The sequence below is a fragment of the Vanellus vanellus genome, assembly GCF_965231255.1.
Source record: "Vanellus vanellus genome assembly, chromosome: 5".
Lineage (NCBI taxonomy): Eukaryota > Metazoa > Chordata > Aves > Charadriiformes > Charadriidae > Vanellus > Vanellus vanellus.
Window position 1 is genome coordinate 6,938,513 of NC_138910.1, and position 8,532 is coordinate 6,947,044.

Below are 8,532 nucleotides of genomic sequence, written 5' to 3' on the forward strand. Positions count from 1 at the left end.
ATGACTAAGTCTTGGTATAAGCTTATACAGCATCCAGCAGAGTGCAGGCTCATCCTCAGCCTGGGTCTGTAGTTGTTACTGCACTACAACAACGGTTCTTAAGAACTGCAGGAACAAAAGGTTTGTCATGCCTCAAAATAACGCAATGGAAATCAGTTCTCAAGAACACAAAGATCATCTTTCACGAAACTATGAAAACACACGTTATGCACGTGCGGGCGCACACACGAAGGTGTCACGGGATCTGCCCAGAAATTCAAGCAAAGCGGATGAGAAGTTTTAACTGTTATTAACTATCAGTATATCTTTAGGGAGCTGAAACAAGTAAGGTATACGTTGATGAGCAACAACAGCTAATGTGGAACCTCGAAAAACAGATTAGAGAAAATTCTACGCCTACTTTAAAACCCCTTTGGCTCCAGGGAATATATGCTAAAAGCACAAATCCTAGTATGGTTTCATTAAGAATATGGAGACAGATTTTTAAATGTGAAAGAGAATTGTCAAGATATGTTGTACAATTTCCCTCTTTAAAGGAATTTTAGCAGAAGGATCCTTACTTTTTTTTCATATTGACAAACCTGAACTGCCACATTTTTATACAAAGCATGTATAGAAATAGAGAAGGCATAACACAGGGAAAACAAGTTATTCACTGAATTGAGTAGCCTAGGGATTTAGTAGAGAAATAAGGCTGATATTCTTTAAGAAGAAATAAAGAAGCAAACTCTTTGAGGCATAAAGAAGTTCTAAACAGAGTAGAGAAGGAAAATGCTACAAAGGATATGTGACCTCCTATGACATATATAACAAATGACCAAGCAACTTGGACTAAGACAGACCATGGCAGTAAGGGATTTAAGACAGGATATCACGTTTTTCCAGCAAGACTATAAAAATGTATGATAAAAAAATCAAATGGCCTTCAACGTGAACAAGCAGTAAACATTATGAATTTTTAAAATGTATTTGAAGGATGAAAATCCTGCATGAGAACAGAGAGAGGAGAATGGCTAATTAAAACTAGCAAGCAAATGCAGTTTCTCTAGGCTGTTTCCTCAGCTTCGTTTCAGACACCCTACGTTCCTATATCTAGTACAGCAGGCAGGTTGGTTGGCATCATCAAGCCAAAGTGTTCTTTAAACTGGTAACACAGAGCGCATTTATATCAGACTTCGGTGTTTACACACTGCAGTCTTCCATTACAAATCAGCTGAAAAATACCATTCTGTTATGCTATACACATACCAGTATTCCCTCTAATCTCTGCAACACATACAGGAGCTTTCCATGAGTTACTGAAATTTAATTTTCTGTGTGTTGCCAGACACCAATCATCTAGTTTTAAAAAATCTTCCCACTGAATTTTTCTATGAGCTAATTATTTTGTACCTAGTGAAGATGGAAACGGCCAGTATGGGTAAGCTTGCAGAAATATTTTCCAATACAGTAGGAAATTTTTAATTCACACATAATTGTTCAGAAACCCACCAAAATTATAAAAATTTGAGATTCTTTCCTCTAAATGGGAAATGTTTACCAATCTCCAATTTCAGAGTGAAAAAAAAAAAAAAAAAGAAAACCTAAAATCCTAGCTCTAGTGTTTCTTTATTTTTCTAAAGGAAGGAATTCAACTATATAGCATGTCCCACTATTCAGCTGGGTTGAACATCATAAATGGCCTTGTAATATTTATATAAGTTCACCATTTTAATGTTCCGAGTATATGAATTTTGGAGACTGAGTACTTGAGCTTCTGAATTTGAACCTATCATCAAAGGATTCAATTAGGAAAAAAGGAACCGTTATTGTCGCTTCTGGCAATCACTCTGGATTTAGTTCCCTGCATTCACCAGACCACAAATGACTACCTAAAATTGCTTAAGTTTGATCATAATAATAAAAAAAATAAAAATCTTTCTTTTCTGGTTCCATTAAGCAATCTCAATTTTGCAGGATGTAACAGTGAAGTTTGCACATTAAGTTCCTAGAAGCTCAATTTTCTTTTAGAAAGTTGGGGGGGGGGTGAGGGGGTGGGGGGAGGAGGAAAGCAGTTTTCCCTTGGAAAAGAAATAACCAAATGACAGCACCATGCACAAATGCATACTACAAAATGTAATTTTTTTGTGGCTTGACTACAGGAAGAAGGGAGGTCAAGGATGCTATTAAAGAAAAAGAGGATCTATCTTAGGCCATTTAAATAATAACGCACGATTGCTTCACGTGGTATATTTCCTACTGCCTCATTCAAACGATTTTGAAGTAATGTGATTTTCAGAGCTATCTTTCGAAGAATATTCAGTAATCTAATGGCTGAATTCAGACCTGAGTGAAGGTCCTGCAAAGTGTTACACACGCCCTGAAATAAAAGCAAACTGGGAAATCCAAGACTTTACAGAATTAGCCCTTTATACCACATTCCTAATTAAAAGGGGAAAAAAACCCAAGAGTGACACAGGGGGAGAATGTAAAACTAATACAATTAATTAATGTTGATTTACTTTTTTTCTCTGGAGATGTAGGTATGCCACAAAAGCAAACCACCTTAAGTACTACATACAAAGAAACCAGGTTTTGGATGGCTGGGGAAGAGTTGCGTGGGATCAGAGGAAAAAGGCAAAGAAAAGGTCACACTTCAACACATCCATATTTAATAAATGTTTGGAGAAACTGAGGTTGAAAATGGTGGCCTGACCAGTCTGAGGCCAGCAGAACTATGAACGCAGTGCGGGAAGTCCAGCACACCAGTAAGAACTCCCGGCTGTCTTCTGGCACGATTCAACGCTGTGCTGAGAAGCTTTAATCCAAGCTAAATTCAAGAGGAAATAGAATGTCTTAGAAGCTTACAGGACAGATAACTGGAAGTCTTTTATTTGCTGAAAAAAGGAGGAAGAAATCTGGCACATTTGGTATTTTTGGAGTTACTGGAGTATTCAAACATGACCTAAAAAAATTGTATCCGACCCACAGGAAGGTCTTTACGTTGGCTTCATAATGACTGATGCCTGTAGTTAAGTATATTTAGCATTTTCTATTCAAGGTCCAGTTTTTCCTTGCAGATACATCTCTCTCATTATAACAACTGAAATTTTCCAAATAGGACATTTAATTTTGGGTGTTTGTTGATGTCTTTTGTCTTGAGTAAAGCAGCTGAGCCATTTTTTTGGAATGAAGTCTGGTGAAAATATGCTTTGTGCATGTTAATATTTGGGATAGTCTTATCAAGTACTTTCATGCTTAGAAGCAGACACCTGAATTTTTAGCAGAGGGACAAACCACACAGAAGGAAAATCCTGTTGCCCTCACATTAAACTATTCAAATCTGGCCACATTTTCAGTCTCTGAAAATATTTGCTCATTTAGAAACCAACTAGAATTTCATAGCTAATCCCTCAGCTCTATGCCTTAAATCCTCACAGCTCCTTCAGTCTGAGTGGACTTTGCATGTGTCTGATCCACAGCGTATCTTGACCACTCTTGAGCAAACCCTGAACCACCTCAACAAAATAAGAGCTCGGTGCTCCTTTGAGAAGACAAATACTCAAGCATCGCACAGTTGGATGGAAAGCCGTCAGTTCGCCTCTTCTCTACAATTAGTTTCCACACCGTCCAGGGGAAAAAAAGTCAAAGGCAATCTGGACTGGGATGCAGAGGAGTGGAATCATGTATATATATATGTCTTATATGTATGCATATATATAATGTTTTACATATATATTTTATATATACTTTACACACACACATAGATATACATAAATACCTTTGAGAATTCTATTACAAAAAACTACGTCAAAAGGAATTGTTAGGCTTGTAAAAATCAAGTACTCCAAAAATAAAAATGGCAAAGTGAGAACTGCACATAGAAGCTCAGTTTGGCTCCCTTAGACATACAGCTTCTGATACGACTTCTATGTACATGATCATATTAAATTTTAAATACAGGAGTTCCACCTCATCCAGAAGATAAGGGCGTGAATTCAGGTGTAGACACCCGGAGTTTGATTTGGAGACAAGCTGAACACTTGATCAGATCAACAGAAAATGCAGTTTGAACATCTGACGTGCTACCGAAGACACACTACATTGCAAAACTAGATCCTAGACATTTCAAACTGGATTTGCGATACTAGCAATCACTTTTAATCTGTGCCCTAGTTCATATTCACACAGGAGCCAACGCTGCCTCACCTTGCAGGGGTGCCACGCTAATTAAGTCACAAACAATTGCAGATCAGCAAGACACGACACTGAAAGCACCACACAAAAGGCCTAGGAGACTATTTTTTTCCTTTGTTGATGCAACGTTTCAGCAGCACTCAGTAAATAACAGAAGAACAATGGCTAGAAGAAATACTGACAGGCTACTTATTCCATAGGAACTCTATGCTGAACAAAGCAAAGGTCATCTGGAACGAAGGAAGGGGTGATTTAAAGTTTCATAGGTGACTTTGAGACTTTGATCCTGAGACTTCTAAGTGCTTGACTTGCTGTACTCTGAGCTTTTATTTTATTTTATTTTTTTAATATTAGTATATGTTCGGGCAAGGTCAGTTGTATGTAAATTAGACTAATTTAATGTTATTGGGTGGAATTCAGACTAGAATGTAGAAAATCCCCTACAATACAGATGAAATTTAAAGGGTTCCTGGTTGTCATTAAAGGTATGCTAAATTGATATAGAAGCAAATCTGTCTGGAGGGAACATAATGACTGACCTTGTAATGAGTCAATCCAGGCAGAGAAGTGCTCAAACCCATAACGTTAAAGTCACCTGCTCACATAGGCAAAAAAAGTATGAAAGGCAGCAATATATGATATATGTATTTATCTTCTCCGTTTTCTTAGTTATCTCTAGTCTTACAGCAGTGGCCTGAGTATCATCATCACTCAGAAATAATCAGAACTGTTACCGCTCCTTCTAGAAAGAAAGAGTAAACAAACAGAATCTATCTTTTAGGATGAAAAATATGTAGAAAAAGTTTGATGTTCCCTTGGTGGCCATCTGCTGCCACGCGTTGGCAGAGTATGTCCAGCTGAAGAATACACAGCAACTGCCACCCAAAGCACAGAATCCAAATGGATTTACACATCTCGCAGGGTTTGCGGATAACCTGAGTATTGAATTTCTTTAGGACAGACTTCAGCTCTCCAGACATCCCATTTTAGGTGCCAAAATCATCTTTCTGGGGCTGCCTGGGTTAGCAGTCGGTTCATGATAATACAGACTAATGATAACACAGATGAATCTTTCCTGTTCTGCTGGGTATCAACAGGAGGGAGGAAACTCCTGTATTTGTAGTAGCAGGCACCTGTCCCTTCTCAGATTCTCAAACAGACCCTTGACCACATCTGTCTTAGCTACCTGCCCAAAGCTGTTTCTTTTTGACATAGGATCCCAGGACCCCTCTTATATAGGTCTCTAAATCATATCCCCTTGGCTGACAATTGCTGCTGCAGCCTGCCAGACCTGACTCCAACAGAGTGCTTCTTGTGGAAGATGAGACGCGCTACTAAAAGGCCGTGATGCAGAAAAGAAATTCTTCAAGACAAAGTATGATTTATTTTGTCAAACGGTATACAGCACTCAGACAAATGGACTTATAATAGCAGAGACCAAGGCATGTACTCTTACCCCCCGGCATCACCTTCAGCCTCCAGGTAGATGTGATTTAACCTTGATGTCCACTGCTCTCTGGGGTACCTCGTTACGGCTGCCCCAGCCCCCGGCTCTCATTCAACCTCGAGCAGCCTGTGGCACCTTCCCATTCCTCTCTCTGCCGGGTTACAACAGTCCAGTCTTCTACCAGATCAGTGTCTTCTGATCTCCTCCTGCTCTTTTTCAGCAAGACAGCCCTGCTGCTACCATTAAGACATTGCAGCACGTGGATATAAATATGACCACTCTGTTCAAGTATTTCTGGAGTGCCCTTTTTAGTCCCTTATTTTACATTTCTTGCCTGTTTTTTTCTTTCTCTCTGTTCCCCTATCTCCCTCCTACATATTTCACTTCACGTGGTGGAATTCACTCCAAAGAGCCAGACCGACACTATAATCATGCAAAATAATTCAGAGAGAGAGGAATGGATGGGCAGAGAGAGAAAACCTCGGATGCATGCCTGCTACCAGGCAAGGGATGCAAGCAAATCCCGGTATCCGTACAGCCCCTGCATTCAGACCAGGGCTACTTCCATCCCTCCTGCTCCCATAGCTGGAATCTATGAACTTCATTACCCATCCTGAGCTCTCTTCTTCTCCCTCTCCCTCCAGGATACAGAATTCCTCTCAGAAACTAAATTAAAATGTATCTTTTAAGAGAAGACATCAATCTTATCCTTCCCCTGTGGTGTTCACCCTACTGTAACTTCCCATAGGAACCCTGTGAAAGTGCCTTTCTCTCTTCCGTAGAAACCTGTAACTGTATTGTGAATGTTCAACAGAGATGAAAAAGGAAAGTAACAAAAACCCAAGACACACAGCAGCGTTCAAGAGTCACCGGTTATGAAATGATATGCCTAAAGATCATCAAAGGAATTACTTTAATGGTTTTGAACAGCACCTTGTCTACACTTTTCTTTCAGTTTCAGCATTTAGTGATATTTTCTCCTATGTTAGCCAAGTCTTCTCTTACAAAGTAATTTTCACTTTCTCAAAACCCAGGGGAGGGGAGTTAGCATAGACTAAATGAAATACTGTGCCATTTTTCTGTCTTTCTCAAATGTCGGGGGTGTGAAAGTCCAGAGAACGAGCTGTAAACAGCAGATAGCATAGTAGGTGGGAAAAAGCAGGGAGGAGGGAGTGACTGGATGAACCGATTGAACAGGACAGTACATTTAGATGAAATTAATTTTCAGTGTTGAAATTACGTTGCAGTAGTGATGATCAGAAGAAAATATTGATAGCAATAAAATGAATTTCTAAAGAAACCGGCACAGCATCAGAAGACAGCACGTTGACACTATTTATGTTAATTTCTCCAGGTTTCATCCCCGTCTGCATTATTGTTGACACCTCGTGTAGCCAAGCAAATAACTCTCAAAGAGCCAGGGAGTGAAAGTAAATGATTGCAGCTGCCATTAGACTCCTATATATTGTCGTAAGCAAACTTATCAACTCATTATGACCTTGATCTTACAACCCCCGTAGTCAGCTCAAAGGCTCATCGAGTAGTACATTTTTAAATGTTATTTCACAGAGAATGTTTATAGAAAGTTACACTTCTCTCACCAGTTTTCAATTATAACAAGCAAGACTATGGCAGAGGAGAGTGGGAAAATAAAAATAAGAACACAGAAGGAATCAGAGGCAAGTGAATCAAAAGCAATAAGAAAACCTCTTTCAATAGTCAGGTGGGTTTTCAAAACTACTTAACAGGTCACAGATAGTAAGGGACACTTACTCGGGTCACCTTAGCGTTACGTTAGTACGCGTCCGTTCCAATTTCATCACCGCAGAACCTGACTCTCCAAGCATACCCGCACTCATGTAAATAACCTTAAATAAATTACAGCAAATTGTTGGCTTGTAATTCGGTCACTCACAAATCTTCGTGCGAGGGCTCTTTCCAGTGGGAAAGAGGATATGCTGAATCATAAACTCTCATTTATTCAAAGCAATGAAGGCCAGATTTGGGCAATTGAAGTCAACAGAAAAATTCCCATTGACTTCAATGGACCTTGAATCCTACGCGAAGTTCTCAACAGCAGTTTGCCTTGGCTCGAGTTCAGCTGTTGCCCCCCTCCTTCAGGTGCAGTTGCCATTTGGTCAAATTAACTGTTGTCAGATTCAGGAGATAGATGGGATTTTGGATCTGGCTGTGTGGCTGCCCCGTTACATTTTCATTTTATACAGCTGCCGCTCCTTTTTTAATTTGAAAATTACTTTGTTATACTTAAATTGCTTCCAAAGGCAGCCTGTCTGGGCCAGCAGATGCACTAATGAGGGTTCTTTATCTTTAAAATGTGCAAAGGGCGATTTTCTTGTTTCATTTAATTTTAGAAAGATTCTAGTCCGTTATTTTTCAGTTCACATTTAATCCCAGAATGAAGGGACAGAAACATAAGATTCTTTGTTGTAATCTTTAATGGATTAGTGGTATTGATCAAAGAGCTTTGGGTGCTGATGTGAATTTGTCACTTAATCTTATAGGCATGTTTATCTATTTACCAAGAAATCAGAGTGTCAGGCTAGCAGTGGTATGAGGCCAAGGGCTAGTACATCTGCTTCCATAGCTGGATACACTTATTAGGGAAAGGAAATAAATGGTCAAATTATATCTCATTGTGTATTAGTGTGGGGATTGCTGGGTTTTTTTCTAACTCGGAATTTCCCTTAACTTTATCTAAACAGAGCGGCTTCATCAGGGATGGAGCAATGCAAGACAACATTCTGTATTAAATTAGGCAGTAACCTGTGCAGTGCATGTTAATGGGAAGAAAAGCTGCATCGCTGGGATTTCTTTCTTTTTTAATTAGATACAATCAGTTTGACAAAAGGACATTGAGTGGTCTTGATTTTCATTTCAGAGAGATGTGA